A 17,643-nucleotide genomic window follows, 5' to 3' on the forward strand; every position below is an offset into this window, starting at 1 on the left:
CCAGGTTCACTTTCTAACACTTCTGTCTTCTCCTTTAGCATTTATGATGGGCATCAGCCCATTCTCTCCATCGTGGACCCTGACCTGATTAAAGTCATCTTCATAAAAGAGTTTTACACTTTGTTCACCAATAGGTGGGTAAGTATTGACCTACACTGAGGGTTATTTGCTTTTTAGTAGTTCTTCTTGCTACTGCAATAAGCCCTTGTTTTCTTTATCTGAATGTTTGTTCAAATTGCTTTGATGGTTCAGCTGGAATGTAATTTGATTTCTGTGTTTTCTCCACCTGATGTTCTGATCTCATAATGTGCAGGGCAAAGGTCAGGCTTACCATGGTGTTGAGGGAGAAGAGTATGTTTGATAGGGGAGATCAAATGGACAAACACTGTGGTTAGTCTCCTATCTCTGGCTCTATCTCACTGGGTTCCATTAAATTCTCATTGGTTGCCTCTCCCATTTTGATCTTTGGAGATTTGGACTGAGCCATGTTGTTGAGGTAGAATAGAAGGTGTATCTCACCCAAGCTCTATCTGGCTTGTTGCCTGGAACTTGCAACCCTCACCTCGGAGAGTGAAATGTGTAATTGTCTTGAATTCTGACAGGATTTCCACATCCTGATTTGTGATGCACAGGAAAGGGATTTATTAGCAGTGAACAAAAAAGGTACAATATCCTTTATGATCTGCAAAGAACTCTGATCCCTGATATTTTTATGGAGTTCTGGGCTAGACAGTTCCTTTTTCAAGAGGGGAAACAGAGTGAAATATCCGTTTATCATTTCCAATCCACTGGAAGCTGTGGGCATGTCTGGGTTTGAAATGTCTAATTTCATTACCAGTAATGAAAAAATATCACCAGTGAGAAATGAGAAATTCTCTGACGTGAAACAAGTTGATGCCTATAGGAACGCCTTCAATGATTTACTTTTATTGTGGAGATTAGGGGGATGTGTGCAACTCAGTGCATAATTTATATTCATACCCTGCATAATGCATTATAATGACAATCTATTGAAATGGAATAGTTTTGTTTGTGAATATATCACATTACATCCATGATTTGCCAGCAAAGGTAACCCAATGAACAAGTCCTGACAAGAATTTAGTTGCTGCATGTGTTGTACAACCACCTCCCTCATTATTGCACTAACTCTCCTTCTCTTTCCTTTGGTAAAGTTGACTAGAGCAGAGTAAATAAATTATTAAACAATCATATTTTATACATTATCTGCAAAACTGTAAACAATGTCTTCTTTGTGCAGGAACTGTCCAGACAAAAGTGGGGTGTTGAAGGGGTGATTAAGCATTAAAATGAAAACTGCATATTTAACAGGTATTCATTTAGGAACAATTGATTTATACAGCATGAAACTTGAACCCCACAGTGGGAGGATGTCACAGCTCAATATTTGCACCTGACCTCTTACACAACCAGTGACTTACTCTGTCAACCTCTTAGAAACACAAAACATTTACAGTGCAGAAGGAGGCCCTCAGCCCATTGTGTATAATCTAGCCTCATCCCACATTCCAACCCTATTTTTAAATACAAGGGTTTCTGCCTCGACCATCCTATCAAACAGTGAGTTCCAGACCCCCAACACCCCCTGAGTGAAAACGTTTCAACTCCACTCCCATCCTTCTGCAAATTACTTTAAATCTAAGCCACCTGGTTATTGACTTCCCTGCTAAAGAAATAGGTCCTCCCTATCCCCTATATCCAGGCCGTCGCTGGGCAGTCGTGAAGCTAAACACTGCTGATGATCGGGCCAATTGACGGACAGCCAGTGTGAAATGCGCACTGCAGCATTCAGCGCTGCCGGGATGGGGGCAGGTGGAGGGCGAGCGCGGGAGTTTGCGCAAGCGCATGGGTGCGCACAATGAAAGCTCTCTGAGGCACAGAGCTGGAGATTTAAAAACTCAATGTCACATGAGCAGGGACATGTTATGAATGAAGTTTTAATAATTTTATTTAATTTTCAATTGCTGTTGGAAATCTCATCCTGCCCGTGGACGAGGTTTGCTAAAAAATCCAAATGCTGCTTGGCCTTTTTGCCTGCCCGCTAACCATAAGGTTAGACAGGCGGCACAAAATTTCATTCAATTGTTACTTTAAAGGCCTTAATAGGTCTGTTAATTGTTGGTGGGTGCGCTGCCGACTCCCACACGTGCCTGCTGACCGAAATACTGTGCAAGTGCATGATGACGTTGGGACACTTGCCCGATGTCATCGCGTATCACTTTGTACTTGAGCGGGTTGAGCGAGTGCCCGGCCACTCAGCGCAAAATCCTGCCCTAACTTGCCCCACAACTTACTATGCAGAATCAGGTTTCATGGGATTGGGGATAATATATTAGCATGGATTGAGGATTGGTTAAGGGACAGAAAACAAAGAGCAAGAATAAATGGGACATGTTTGGGTTAGCAGGCTATATCACATGGTGTACCACAAGGACCAGTACATGGGCCTCAGCTATATACAGTCTATATTAATGACTTAGATGAGGGACTGAATGTTGAGTATCCATGTTTTCTGCCGATACAAATTTAGGTGGGAAAGTAAGTGGAGAGGAAGATGCTGAGTGGCTGCAGTCAGATACATATAGGTGGGGTGAGTGGTAAGAACATGGCAGGTGGCATCTAAGTGTGAAGTTATCCCATTGACTCCTACAGCTACCTCAACTGCACTTCTTCACAACTCACTGCCTGTAAGCAGTCCATTCTATTCTTCCAGTTTCTCTGTCTCTATCACATCTGTTCTGATGCTGCATCTTCCATACCAGCACTTCTGATATGTCTTCTTTTTATTGCAATGAAAGATTCTTCTGCAACATCTTTTACAGGGCCCTAGAACATGTCTGTCACATTTCCCGTACTACTGCTCTGACCCCTTCCTCTCCCTCCCAGAACCATGATTGGGTTCCCCTTGTCCTCATCTTCCACCCCATCAGCCTTCGCACCTCCAGTGTGATGCCACCCTCAAAAATATCTTCCCCTCCCCTTTCAGCGATCCCCCCGCAACATCCAGGTCCATTCCCCAATTACCCCAAACACCTCCTCTCATTCCTATGGCACATTTCCATGCAAGCGCAGGAGGTGCAATACTAACGCTTTTACCTCCTCTCTCCTCACCATCCAAAATCTCAGACACTTCTCCCAGGTGAAGCAATGATTTCCATGTAATTCTTGTCGGGCGGGCTCGATGGGGGTGGGCGGGGATGGTCGGGAAGCTGACCACTGCCCGCGATTGAGGCCGGAAGGTGATTTCACGCTGGTGGGCCAGTTAAGACCCGCCCAGCGTGAGAAGCAAGTGGCAGTGCTCAGCGCTGCCTGTGCGGACAGGGGGAGGAGGGCGAGCACCACCTTCGCACATGCTCGTGAGTTCACGCTTGATAGCCTCCTTGAGGCACAGAGCTGCCTCAGGGAGATGAAGAGTTTAGAAAAAGAAATAAAGAAATTAAAAATGTTCTAAAACATGAACCCTCATGTGACTCTGTCACATGAGCAGGGCCATGTTATTAATTAAATTTAAAATTTTGTAATTTATTTTATTGCTTTAGGAAACCTCATCCCACTGCTGGTGGGCTGCCAATGCTGCTGTGGACGTAAAAGTGCGCTCCTGCTCCCTTTGGCTCTACATTAACGCAGGTTGCCACATAGAAGAGTACCTTGTTTTTTTGCCATTTTCCCAGCAGTCCACTTGGGAATCTCTGGTTAGTCTACCTAAGGAACCAAAGAACTGAGTCCCAGTGCATGTGAATCAGGACTTGCAAATTTCCAGAATTAATCCTGAAACAGGGATTAGGTCCCTTCCAATGCATGTAAAGCCTATTTTAGGGGCCACCAGGGAGGCAAGAGGATCTCCTTACCCAATATGGCATCAGGCGCACTTCGGAGCCCCTTGAGGTGTGGGAAGTAGCACTGAGATCTTGCAACATTTTTCTCTTTTCTCTGCCCCATAAAATGGCTCAGTTTGATCCTATTGTTCCCCCTCCCCCCACACTAACCTGCCCCATGTTGCCTGAGCCCACTCTGTGCAGTTTTAGCAGAAATCGTTTTATGTACTAATATGGCATTGAACCTGAAATATAACTTTTAAAAAAAGTAGAAGTCAAGTCTTCATAATTTTTCTGTAGGATCTTGGCATGGATGGCCCATTGGCTCAGTCCATCCTGACGGTTGATGATGGCCATTGGAAGAGAATTCGAAGTGTGCTTTCACCAAGCTTCACCAGTGGGAGACTGAAAGAGGTAACGGAGCTCCACCCCACTCCCCAGTAGATCAACTCCTTTGTCTGTGCCTGGACCTGTGATGTGTAAGACGAGTTCATCTTCTTATGAAGGTGAGCATGTAGATGCTGATACATTTGGCGAAACTATAATATAACTCAAAACACAAAGGAAATAAGACTTTGAAATGCAACATGTTAACATGTACAAGCTCCCAGACTCCATCTTGCCTCCACTTGAGTGTGCTCTGTTCCACTGTGAGAAGATCCGGATAATCCATACTTTAGGTTTTTCCTGTACGCATTAATAAAACACCCTTATTCCTAACTAAGTTTGTTTCTTTGAAAAGTCTCCCTTCAACTATGATCTTTCTCTTGGACTAATAGCCATCTGTTCTACTACTTCATTGGAGGTAACACAGTACCTGACTCTCCAGACATCTATAAAACATAAAGTAAGATGAATGTCTTCTGCTGAAAATGCTGCAAACACAGGTTTGACTCAACCCTTTTTCAATTGCCTCCACTTACCACATGATGGTAGCTCTGCAAGTTTGAGCAGTTTAAAAATGGAAAAAAGGCTAATAAAACAAACCCTGGAATATAACATTTCTTGCATTGTATAAACATTCCACTGAAGCCAACACAAATGATAGTGGATGAGATGAATGCACCGGCCAGCAACGGACAAAGGCAGAGCTATTCAGCTAATGAGGCCCCGCCAGGTTAAACCATTGTGTTTTGAGCAAGTAACTGTAGAACCATTTGCACAATGTTGAAGATGAGGGGTTTAACTCAATTATAGACAGCTGGTCTGTGCGGTTTGCTATTTCAGATTGAAACTAGGTTTGAAATGCTAAATACGTAAACATGGCTGAAGTTTTAGAATGTGAGGTGTGAAGAACATTTGCATTTTTAGATAAACCAGAGTAGTGAATTTCAAAGAGATGGTAAGGTGTTACACTTAGCCATAAGAGACTGAGCCAAACAGTGTGTTTATTTTTCCCAAAGATTACTGATAATATGAGTACTATGAAAGATTTATATTATGGAAAAAGTAAAGTTGCAGAGACATATTGGAACAATGGGATTTACATTAAATTGGGAGGACAATGTATAAAGGAGATGAGGTTATGTGTAAGGGGGAAGGGATTCTAAGATCTAACAAGTGTGAAAAGCCTCCAGCTGCTGTCTCCAGAAACCGAAGCTAAGAGAATTCATTTTAAATATTACTGTCCAGGGTATTATGTGCTTTGCCTGGGTCTGTTGAAATGTATGTTGTTTTACTGTGCCTTAACAGGGATGTAACTGGGAGCTAGATTAATTAGGGGAATTGAGGCCATTGACAGGATCATTAAAACAATTAAAGGACCTGCCTGTCCAGCCTTAAGGTTGGCGAGCAGGCCAGGAGCCCCAGCGGGGAATAGAAAAAACATGAAACCTCATTCACTGATGAGGTTTCATGTAGGGATTTAAGAAGTTTAATAAAGTTTTAGTGTAAATTATGAACATGTCCCATCTCATGTGACATTGTCACATGAGGGGGACATGGTAAGGAATTTTTTTTCTATTTTTAATGTTTTTAGAACTATCAGCAATCTCCCTGAGGCAGCACTTAGGCTCAGGGAGATGTGCGGTCTTTCCCCCCAGCCTGCACAGGAAGCGCATAGCACTTCCTGGCGGACGTCATGCTGTGTGGGCTTTAATTGGCCCGCCCACGTAAAATGGCAGTGCAGCCTGCTTCTCTGGCGGGGATCGGCTCCCCGCCCGCCAAAGATTGGGTTGGCCCCGCCAATTCTGCCCCACGTGATCTTATCTTGTGTATTAATCTTTTGTACGGCACCTTATCAAAGGCCTTCTGCAAGTCCAGATATACTTCATCTACAGGATCCCCATTATCTACTTTGCTTGTCACATCTTCAAAGAACTCTAGCAAATTAGTCAAACACGATTTACTCTTCATAAAACTATGCTGACTCTAATGGATTGCATTTTGACGTTCCAAATGCCCCATTACTACTTCCTTAATAATGGAATCCAACAATTTCCTAATGACAGACTGGTCTATAGCTTCCTACTTTCTGCCTCCCTCCCACCTTTTTGAATAAGGGCTTTATATTAGCATTTTTCCAAACCACTTGAACCTTTCCAGAATCCAGGGAATTTTGGAATATTATAGCCAATGCATTCATTATCTCTGCTGCCACTTCCTTTAAAACCCTGGGATGTAGGCCATCAGGTCCTGGGGACATCCCAATAATTTGCTCAGTACTTTTTCTCTCGTGATGGTGATTCTTCTAAGTTCCTCCTTCTCTACACATTTCTGCGTTCCAGACTATTAACTCCCCAGTCTCATCCTCCAAGGGACCAACATTCACTTTAGCTACTCTCTTTCCTTTTATATACTTGATTAGGCTTTTGCTATCAGTTTTTACATTTTGCGCTAGTTTTCTTTCATAGGCCAGGATTTCTCAGTCAGCGAGCGGGGGCTGGGGCCCGCTCGCCGGCACATAAAATGACATGGGATGACATTGGGCGGAACTCCTGACGTCACCCGGCCCCATTTCCATTTTCAGGTAGGCGGGGGCTCAGCAAAATCAGCTGTGCGCCCATCGACCTGTCAATGGCGAATTGAGGCCATTGACAAAATAATTAAAGTAATCAGTGGACTTGCCCGTCCAACCTTAAGGTTTTGGGCAGGGAGGGAGCCCTGGTGGGCATTAGAAAAAACATGAAATCTCATCCACGGGCGGGATGAGGTTTCATGTAGGTTTTAAAAAATGTAATAAAAGTGTCTTTGAAAGTGATGGACATGTCCTAACTCGTGACAGTGTCACATGAGGGGACATGTCAGGGAATTTTTTTTTCTCTATTTTTAAGATTTTTCAATTTGGAGCCAATCTCCCTGAAGCAGCACTTAGCCTCAGGGAGATCAGTGCGCTCTTCTGTGCGCGTGTGTGAAAGAGCACATTCGCGGCTCAGCAAATGCTTCCCCCGCCCGCACAGGGAGCACACAGTGCTTCCTGGCGGCATCACGCCGGGCGGGCCTTAGTTTGCCCATCAATGTAAAATGGCGGTGCGCCCCCGATTTGGGGCACTGATCAGAGGCGCGCCTCCATGTGCCTGCTCCTAAACTTCCTCCCCGATGGGGGAAAATTCTGCCTATAATTTACCTTTGCTCTTTTTATTATTTTTTTTAGTAACCCTTTGTTGATCTTTAAAAGTTTCCCAATCTTCCTGCCTGCCAATGACCTTTGCAATTTGGTACGCCTTAGTTTTTGCCTTTATATTATCTTTAACTTCCTTGCTTAGCCATGGATGCTTTTTCCTCCTCTTACCATCTTTCTTCCTCTTTGGAATATATTTTACTTGGGAGAAATTGAATATCTCCTTAAATATCTGCCATTGTTCATCAACTGTCCTACCTTGTAGTCTTCCTGCCCAGTCCATGAGGGCCAAATCTGCCCTCATACCTATGTAGTTACCTTTGTTTAACTCCAGAACACTAGTGTGGGACTCAAGTTTCTCGCTCTCAAACTGAACTTGAAATTCTAGCATGCTATGATCAATCTCCCCTAGAGGATCCTTTACTATGAGATCATTAATTAATCCCATCTCATTACACAAAACCAACTCCAGAATAGCATGTTCCCTGGTTGGTTCCTCAATGTATTGCTCTTAGATACAATCTCTAATGCACTTTATGAACTCTCCCTCGAGGCTACCCTTGCCAATTTGATTAGTCTAGGCTATATGCATATTAAAATCACCCATGATTATTGCCGTGCCTTTCTTACATGGTGCCAGTATTTCTTGGTTTATATTGTGCCCTACTGTTAAACTACTGTTTGGGGATCTATAGATTACTCCCACCAGGGACTTCTTTCCCTTGCTATTTCTTATTTCTATCCAGACTGACTCTACGTCTTGCTCTCCAGTGTCTATATCATTCCTCACTATAGCATTGATCTCTTCCTTTGCTAACAAAGCTACACCACCTCCTTTTCCTTCCTGCCTATCCTTCTGAAACACTGAGTACCCTTGGATATTCAACTCCCAAACCTGTTCTTCCTGTAACCATGCCTCTATAATCGCCACCAAATCATACTAATTTATCTCCATTTGCGGTGTTAACTCACTAGTGTTATTCCGAATGCTATGCACATTCAGATACAAAGCCTTTAAGTTAGCCCTATTGTCAATTTTCCCCACTCTTATTTGATTCTTTGGTGCAATATGGCGTTCACAAACTCTGTCGCTTGCTTTCACTTTTTGGTAACAATCAGCTTCGTCACTAACCTGCACACTTACCATCTCCTTAAACTTTCATTTTTTAACTTTCCATGCAACTGAATCCTTCCCCCCACTATTTAGTTTAAAGCCCTATCTATGACCTTAGTTATGCAATTTGACAGGACATTGGTCGCAGCATGATTCAAGTGGAGCTCGTCTGAACGGAATAGCTCCCTCTTTCCCCAGTACTGGTGCCAATGTCCCATGAATTCAAACCCATTTCTCCCACTCCAATCTTTGAGCCACGCATTTACCTCTTTAATCTTATTGACCCTGTGCCAATTAGCTCGTGGCTCAGGTAGTAATCTGGAGATTATTACCTTTTTGGTTCTGCTTTTTAATTTAGCCCCTAGCTGCTCGTATTCCCTCAGCAGAACTTCTTTCCTCATTCTACCTATATCGTTGGTACCTATGTGGACCACGACAACTGGATCTTTCCCCTCCCACTTCCTCTGCAGCCCAGATAAAATATCCTTAACCCTGGCACCAGGTAGGCAACACAATCTTCGTGAGTCTCGATCCTGGCTACAGAGAACAGTATTTATTCCCCTACTATCCCTGATTACAACCACATTTCTCTTTTCTCCCTCTACTTGAATGGCTCCCTGTACCACGGTGCAATGGTCAGTTTGCTCATCCTCCCTACAGTGCCTTGCACTCGTCCACACAGGGAGTAAGAATCTTGAACTTGTTCGATAAGGTCAAGGGCTGAGGCTCCTGCAGTGCTACTTCCTGGATCCCTCTACCTGCCTCACTCATAGCCACGCCATCCTGTCCCTGAACACTGGCTGAATTTAAGGTAGTTAATCTAAGGTAACTCTCCCCCTCCCTGATGTGTCACAGTGTCCGAAGCTCAGACTCCAGCTCATCAACTATGAGCTGGAGTTCCTTGAGCAACCAACATTTGCTACAGATGTGGTCACTAGGAACCACAATGGGGTCCACCAGCTCTCTATTTTATTTAATTAGTTTTTCAATTTGTTTTTAAATTTCCTACTGGTCTTTAGTTTATCAATCTGTAAAATATTTCTCCTAATTACCTTTAATCTGAAAGCAAGTTAGAATAGAGATTCAAAAAACACTTTTTAAAATCAACTGAAACTCACTCTCTCTGCTGAGTTGAAGCTGAAGTGTTAGGCCTCAGTGGGCACCCTTAGTCTGAAATAAACTTAGAATAGGTAGTTCAAACTAGCAGTTACTTACCAACCAATGAACTTATGGTTTTCCTGTGATGTCACTCTTTGTTTTTTTTCATTCGGCGATGGTGACTGCAGAGGACATTCCTCCCAGACCACTTCACACGACGGTGACTGCAGAGGACACTCCTCCCAGACTGCTTCACGGCGACGGTGACTGCAGAGGACACTCCTCCCAGACTGCTTCACGGCGACGGTGACTGCAGAGGACACTCCTCCCAGACTGCTTCACGGCGACGGTGACTGCAGAGGACACTCCTCCCAGACTGCTTCATGGCGACAGTGACTGCAGAGGACACTCCTCCCAGACTGCTTCACGGCAATGGTGACTGCAGAGGACACTCCTCCCATACTGCTTCACGCTGACGGTGACTGCAGCAGACACTCCTCCCAGACTGCTTCACAGCGACGGTGACTGCAGAGGACACTCCTCCCAGACTGCTTCATGGCGACAGTGACTGCAGAGGACACTCCTCCCAGACTGCTTCACGGCGACGGTGACTGCAGAGAACACTCCTCCCAGACTGCTTCACGGTGACGGTAATTGCAGAGGGCACTCTTCCCAGCAAGAAGGCAGCAGAAGATTTGTGACTCTGTGTTGGGGCAAAGGTACTCCTTTGGAGCAACAATATTCTGTTCAGCATGGTCAAAATGCTGAAGTTGTATTTGTCAGTTGGTGCTGGAATGCAGATTTGGGAATCCAGGGAAATGGAATCACGGGAGATGAGATTGAAGCTCTGTAAGGTGAGCTGTCATTGAGACTGTCCAAGTTGGAATGACCTTTGGAGAGAATTCCAAGGTGAGATCTTCAAAAGTAAAGTGAAGAGATACGGGATTTCAATAAGATTGGTTGACTCACTGTTTACTGACATCTGGGTGGGTTGCTGAGAAATCTGTGGAATCTGTATTGGTTGCATCCGTCACTTATTGTACAGTGTGGGGTGGTTTGATCACAGTTTTTCTATTAATACACATGCACCTCATATTAACCCTGAATGATATTGTGAATTGTTTTATGTTTCTTGGGAGTTGAAGGGGTCATGCCAGCTCAAGGTAATCCTAATGTGATGGGCAGATTTTAGCTTAGTAGAGTGAAGCACTGAAAAGTGTAAAATGTCTCACTATTGCAGAAAGATCTGGCAAACAATCATAACTCCTGGATTCTATCTGCAATACTAGCCCTCTTTTTAAACCCCTTCCCCTGCCTCTCCATCCTCATCTCTAATTCTGAGGAATTCATGGCACTCTTTGGCACTGAGGCCATCCCTTCAGTTGCCTCTGGTACACCTCCTTGACCCTCTCCATATATTAACCCTAAGCAGAGTCTGATTCTAGTTTCTCTCCCTTTTCCCCTCCTGTCCTCTCCGGGCTCCCCTCATCCATGAGATCCACCTCCTGTTCCCTTGATCCAATTCTCAGTAATTGCTGACCACTCAACCTCCTTTTCTGCTCCCCATGTTATTTGAAATCGTAATTCCATTCTTTTTGAGTAGTGTTTTTATCCACCCTCCTCCTTTCTTAAAACTGCTGTCAACATGCCCTCTCCAAAAAACAACCCTGGACCTGTTCCATTCTTGCAAATTATTACTCCATGTCAACATCCCAAGTCTTCCATCATGTAGTTTTCGCCCAATCTGTATTACTCTTTTTGTCATGACCTGACATTTGTATCTCCTCAATCAGGCACCAGCTCCTCCTCTCCTGTGTTGACAGTTTGGTGGGACTATGCTCGTGCAGTTACACTCTTATCAATCTCCAGCGATGGTTTGCCTGCCCATCAAATTCACCATTACCTCTGATCATCATCTTCAGCCACTGCCACCCTCTGCAAATTGCAGCTCATCCAGAATTCCTACATTAAGCCCCACTGCCCAACCTACCCCCACCATGCCTTCAAAGTAAACTTTTGCCCATGTGTTAATTCTATTCATAGTTTCATTCATCCCCATCGCTGTAGCCTCCTACAACATCCCCGACAGATTCTCTGTTTCTCCTGAATCTGGCCTTATATGCACTTCCCCACTGCATCCCTCTCAGCTTGCCATTGGCAGCCATGTTTTCAGTTGCCGAGACTCCACACTGGAATTAATTGCCTTAGCACATTGGCTACCAACCACATAGGTCAGATTAAGAAAGAAGTTCTGTTCAGGGACTGTGAGCAGCTAGGAGCTAAATTAAAAGTCAGAACCACAAATATAATAATCTCTGGATTACTGAGTGATGCACAAGCAAAATGGTTTAGAGTAAATAGGATCAGAGAGTTGAATGCATGGCTAAAAGATTGGTGTGTGAGAAGGTGGTTTCAATTCATGGAGCACTGGTCCTAGCACTGTGGAAGGAGGGAGCTTTGGGATGGTCTTCACCTGAACCACACTGGGGATCAGTGTACTGATGAATCATATAACTAGAGCTGTAGAGAGAGAGCTTTTGTCTAAATAGTCGGGGGCAGGGTTGGCCTGATGGGAGAGTTGGGAAGTTTAAGAGAAAGGACAAGGTAATAGTGCAGGGTAACAATATGGATAATGATAATGACTGTGACAGGAAGGGACAGAGTCTATAAACATAAGAGTGCACCAGCAAATAAGGGCAGAATAGGGAAAAAATGTGAAAAGACAGAATTTGAAGCTCTTTATCTGAATGCTTGCACCATTCCTAACAAGATGGATGGATTGAAAGGACAAATAGAAATAAATGAGTTTGATATGATAGCCATTTCAGACATGTGGTTACAAGGTGACCAAGGCTGGAACCTGAATATTCAAAGGTATTTGCCATTTTGGAAGGACAGGATGTATGGAATAGGAGATGGGGTAGCCCTGTTAATAAAGGATGAGATCAGTACTGTTGTGAGAAATGATCTTGGTTCAGAAGATCAAGATGTAGAATCATTTTGGATGGAGATAAGATATAGCAAAGGAAATAAGTCATTGGTGGGGAAATAATAGTAACTACTTTGTAGGACAGAATATAAATCAAGAAATAATGGCAAATTGTAAGAAAGGTACTGCAATAATCAAGAGTGATTTCAATCTTCATATAAACTGTATGAATCAGACAGGAAAAGGTTGCTTAGAGGTTGTGTTCATAGAGTGTGCTCAGAACAGTTTCTTAGAGTAATACATTCTATAATGAACCAGGGAGCAGACTATTTTAAACCTTGTAATATGTATTGAAACAGGATTAATTGATGACCTCATAGTAAAGGGTCCACTAGGAAAGAGTGATCTTAATTGATAAAATTTCACATTCAGTTTGAGGGTGAGAAATGTGGGTCTAAACCTAGCATCTTCAACTTTAATAAAGGCAATTACCATGGTATGAAGGCATGGATTGGGAAAATACATTAAAAGGTAAGATAATAGAGAAGCAGTGGCAGACGTTTAATAAAATACTTCATAATTCTTAATATTCCATTGAGAATGAGAAGGGTACACCATAATTAGCTAACTAAATAAATTAAGGATGTTAGCTAATTGAAAGAAAAGGCATACAATGCTGTGAGGTTTGTCATAGGCTAGAAGATTGGGAATTTTTTAGAAACCAGGAAAGGTTAACTAAAAAAATAAAGAGAGAGAAATTAGACTGCAAGAGAAAAGTGGCAAGAAATATAAAGACAGACAATAAAAGGTCCTACAAGTATATAAGGAGGAAAAGAATAGATAAAGTTAGTGTTCATCCCTTAGAAGATGAGGCTGGGAAATTAATAATGGGAAACAAATGGCAGAGACTTTGAACTAGTATTTTGTATCACACAATAGAAGACACTGAAAGCATTCCAAGAATACTGGAAAATCAAGGCAAGAGGGAGGGAGGAACTTAAAGCAATCAAGATCAATAGAGAAAGAGTACCGGGAAAACTAATGGGACTAAGGGCTGAAAGTCCCCTGGACCTGATGACCTGCCCCTTAGCCTCTTCAAAAAAGTGGCTATAGAGATAGTGGTGCGTTGGTTGTAATCTTCCAAAATTCCCTACATTCTTGAAAGGTCCCAGCAGATTGGAAAACCACAAATGTCACACCTATATTCAAGAAAGAAGGGAGACAGAAAACAGGAAACGATAGGCCAGTTCACCTAACACCTGTCATTGGAAAAATGATAGAACCCAATTTTAAGGAAATAGAAGCAGGACATTTAGAAAATTATAACAAAATCAGGCAGCATCAACATGCTTTGTGAAAGGCAAACTGCGTTTGACAAATTCGTTAATCTTTGAGGATGTAACAAGCAGGGTGGTTAAAGGGGAACAAATAGATCTAATGTGGTTGTTGGAGGTCAATTAACTCAGTTCCAGGAGATCACTGCAGCAGTTCCTCAGGATAGTGTCCTCGGCCCAACTATCTCTGGCTGCTTCATCAATGACCTTCCCTCCATCATAAGGTCAGAAGTGGGGATGTTCACTGATGGTTGCACAATGTTCAGTACCATTTGCACCTCCTCAGATACTTAAGCAGTCCACGTTCCAAACAGCAAGACCTGGACAACATCCAGGCTTGGGCTGACAAGTGGCAAGTAACTTTTGTGCCACTTGAGTGCCAGGCAATTACCATCTCCAACAACGGAGAATCTAACCATCGCCCCTTGACATTCAATGGCATAACCATCACTGAATTCCCCACTATCAACAGCCCGGGGGGTTGCCATTTACCAGTAACTGAACTGGACTAGCCATATAATACTGTGGCTACAAGAGCAGGTCAGAGGCTAGGAATTCTGCAGCGAGTAACTCACCTCCTTACTCCCCAAAGCCTGTCCAGCATCTACAAGGCACAGGTAATACTCTCCACTTGCCTGGATGAGTGAAGCTCCAACAACACTCAAGAAGCTTGACACCATCCATGATAAAGCAGCCCGTTTGATTGGCACCCCATCCACAAACATTAACTTCCTCCACCAACGGCACACAATGGCAGCAGTGTGTACCATCTACCACATGCACTGCAGGGATTCATCAAGGCTTCTTAGATAGCACCTTCCAAACCCATGATAACTACCATTTAGAAGGCTGTGGGCAACAGACACATGGGCCAGAATATTTCACATGGCGTGCGGCGCACACTCGACACGCCCGAGTGTAAAATGATGCGTGATGACATCGGGTGTGCATCTTGACGCCATCGCGCACTCGTGCAATATTTCGTTTGGCAGGTACATGTCGGAGTCGGCTGTGTGCCCGCCAATAATTAAAAGGCCTATTAAGGCCATTAACAACCTCCACAAGTGGAATGAGATTTCCTAAAGCTAATACACATTAAATAAAAACTTTATTTTGGAATTAAAAACATGTCACATCTCATAGATAAAAATTTCCCGTCGGCAATTTGGGGGCAGGGCCCTCTTGCTGACGGAAAAATGAAACGGGATGACATTGAGAGGAATCCCTGACGTCATCCCGGTCCCTTTAAATTTTTAGGAAGACGGGCGGACAGCAAAAACAGCTGTCCGCCCGCCGACCTGTCAATGGCCAATTGAGGCCATTGACAGGATAATTAAGATCATTAAAGACCTGCCCGTCCAACCTTAAGGCTGGCGGGCAGGCCAGGAGCCCCAGTGGGCTTCTGATAATACATGAAACCTCATCCACTAGTGAGATGAGGTTTCATGTCCATTTTTAAAAAGTTTAATAAAATTTATGTCATTTTTATTAACATGTCCAATTTTGTGTGACATTGTCACATGAGAGAGACATGTTAATAATATTTTTATTCTATTTTTAAAGTTTTTTTACACTGTCACTAATCTCCCTGAGACAGCACTTAGTCTCAGGGAGCAATACACTCTTTCGCGCGCATGTACGAAAAAGCGTACTTTAACAGCTGGGGATTCCCTCCACCCCCCCTCACAGGAAGTGCATTGCGCTTCCTGTCAGGGGGGGTGGAGGGAATCCCCAGCTGTTAAAGTACGCTTTTTCGTACATGCGCGCGAAAGAGTGCATTGCGCTTCCTGTCGGGCAGGCCGCTGGGCAGGCCTTAATTGGTCTGCCCACTCAAAATGGTGGCGGGCCCCATTTCGGTGGCGGGGGTTGGCTGTCCACCCGCCACCAAGCTGGTGGGGTCCGCACGCCCTTCAAGGGCAAAATTCTGCCCCATGTGACAGAGTCCATGCCTCAGGGAGATTGAAGCAATCTTCCACGCACATGCGTGAATTGCGCACCAAGCCCGCTCTCCTTCCACCCACCTGCCCGCACAGGCAGTGCTCAGCACTGCTGCCCGCGATCCAGGCATGGCGGACCAATTGGAGGGCTTCCGTGATTCTAAATTCTGACTGAGGAAGGTACAGATTACCTGCAAACTTGGCTGAGAGCGCAGAGATCCAGTAGACTGTCAGAAAGGTGAACCCCGAGGAAAATATTGATGGATTGACGGCTCAATGCCTCTGATGTCTTCTGCCACTTTCACAATGGACTGGATTTTCCCTTCGTCAGGCGGGTGCAGTGGGCGGACCTTGGAATCACCGCGAAATGGATCGCTGCCCGCGATTGGGCTCTGGCCACGATTTCACACTAGCTGGCCAATTAACAGCCAGCCAGCTTAAAACACTTGTGAAAGCCTCAGTGTTTGGGGGAGTGCGGGTGCGAGAGTAGCACAAGTGCTGAAGTGTGCGCATGTGCAGGGGAGTGCTAAGTGAAAACTCCCTGAAGGCGCAGAGCTGCCTCAGGAAACTGGAGATTTTTAAAATGAAAAATAAATGTTTAACAAGCGATATAAACATGTCCCTACATGTCACTCAGTCACATGAAGAGGGACATGTTAAAATTGATGTTAAAATGAAAATGAAAATTCAGCCCAAAATTTCCGTAGCAATAGCCTGCTGTTATAGTCCAATAACATGACCACTATGCTACCTTTCCTCTTTGTGATTTTTAAAAGGGAGGTACTTGAGGATCTTGCTGAGTAGATGGATTGGGATGGGCCAAATGGCCTTTCTCATCCCTGTCTATCTTGTGATCTTGTTAAAACAAACCCTGATAACCAAAGCGGAGGTTTGAATTCCTACCCACCTCCTTCCTTCTAGATTCTCTTTTCTGGGTGTTCCTTACACTTATTTTGATTTCTCATTAAACTGAATGATGAAAATTGATGCTGTCAACCAGAGACAGAGATATATTTTGACTGAAAATTAACATGAACAATCGTTCTGGATATCAGTGCAATTTTCAAAGGTTCAATTTATTCAAGTTCAATTTGGACTCATTATTTTAGCTCCTTTGTGCCCTGCTTGTGACAAAAAACAAGTTGTCATCATTTTTGGAGGGACCCAAAGCTGTTTAGGCTTATTTTAAATTTGGAGTTCACTGTCGTGCATTACAACCCAATTACCATTTTGAATAGATCTGTACACAGTTGGATGTCGGGTGAGGACAGGATCAACCTTGGCTATGCTGTTGTTCTCCACAGTTGATTAAACTGGTAACGCTCCACAGTCGGGGCTCACATATTAAGACTTGCCTGTGCAACAACAACTCAAGAAATATCAGTAAGTGATGGAATTGCTGGGATAAAATCAGAGTTACAGTTTTAAACTGTTGCATTCTCCATCCACTCTGATAAATTTAAACTATATCCAAGCAAATTTGACAATGATCTATTTCACTTTTTTTGACTTTTGTCAATATAACTAGGTTCAGTAAAGAGAATAGGGAGTCTCGGGATCCTTATATCTTCCTGCCATTTGGTGTGGGCCCTCGGAACTGCATCGGGATGCGATTTGCCCAACTTGTGATGAAAGTGGCACTCGCTTCATTCTTGCAACACTTGACTCTCTTGCCATGCAAGGAGACACCAGTGAGAATTTAATTGTTTTGTTTGTTGAAGTGAATATAGAGGGGAGGGAATAACGGGATGGAGCAGAACCATCTACTGTTGCAATCAAACCTTCCTGTTGGCCTCATATTAGCATTGCTCTTCCTGTTTCAGATCCCATTGGATT

At 43.8% G+C, this 17,643-nt stretch overlaps 1 long non-coding RNA gene and 1 pseudogene across 1 annotated transcript; one reads left to right on the forward strand and one right to left on the reverse strand.

Moving 5' to 3' along the window:
• LOC121288374 overlaps positions 1 to 17,643 on the reverse strand; it is a 102,586-nt pseudogene that overhangs the window by 29,368 nt on the left and 55,575 nt on the right.
• LOC121287996 lies at positions 80 to 4,494 on the forward strand. The gene is made up of 3 exons (XR_005945288.1): positions 80 to 134; positions 1,262 to 1,332; positions 4,137 to 4,494. It is a non-coding gene; the product is annotated as an uncharacterized LOC121287996 (long non-coding RNA).

The sequence above is a fragment of the Carcharodon carcharias genome, chromosome 15, assembly GCF_017639515.1.
Source record: "Carcharodon carcharias isolate sCarCar2 chromosome 15, sCarCar2.pri, whole genome shotgun sequence".
Lineage (NCBI taxonomy): Eukaryota > Metazoa > Chordata > Chondrichthyes > Lamniformes > Lamnidae > Carcharodon > Carcharodon carcharias.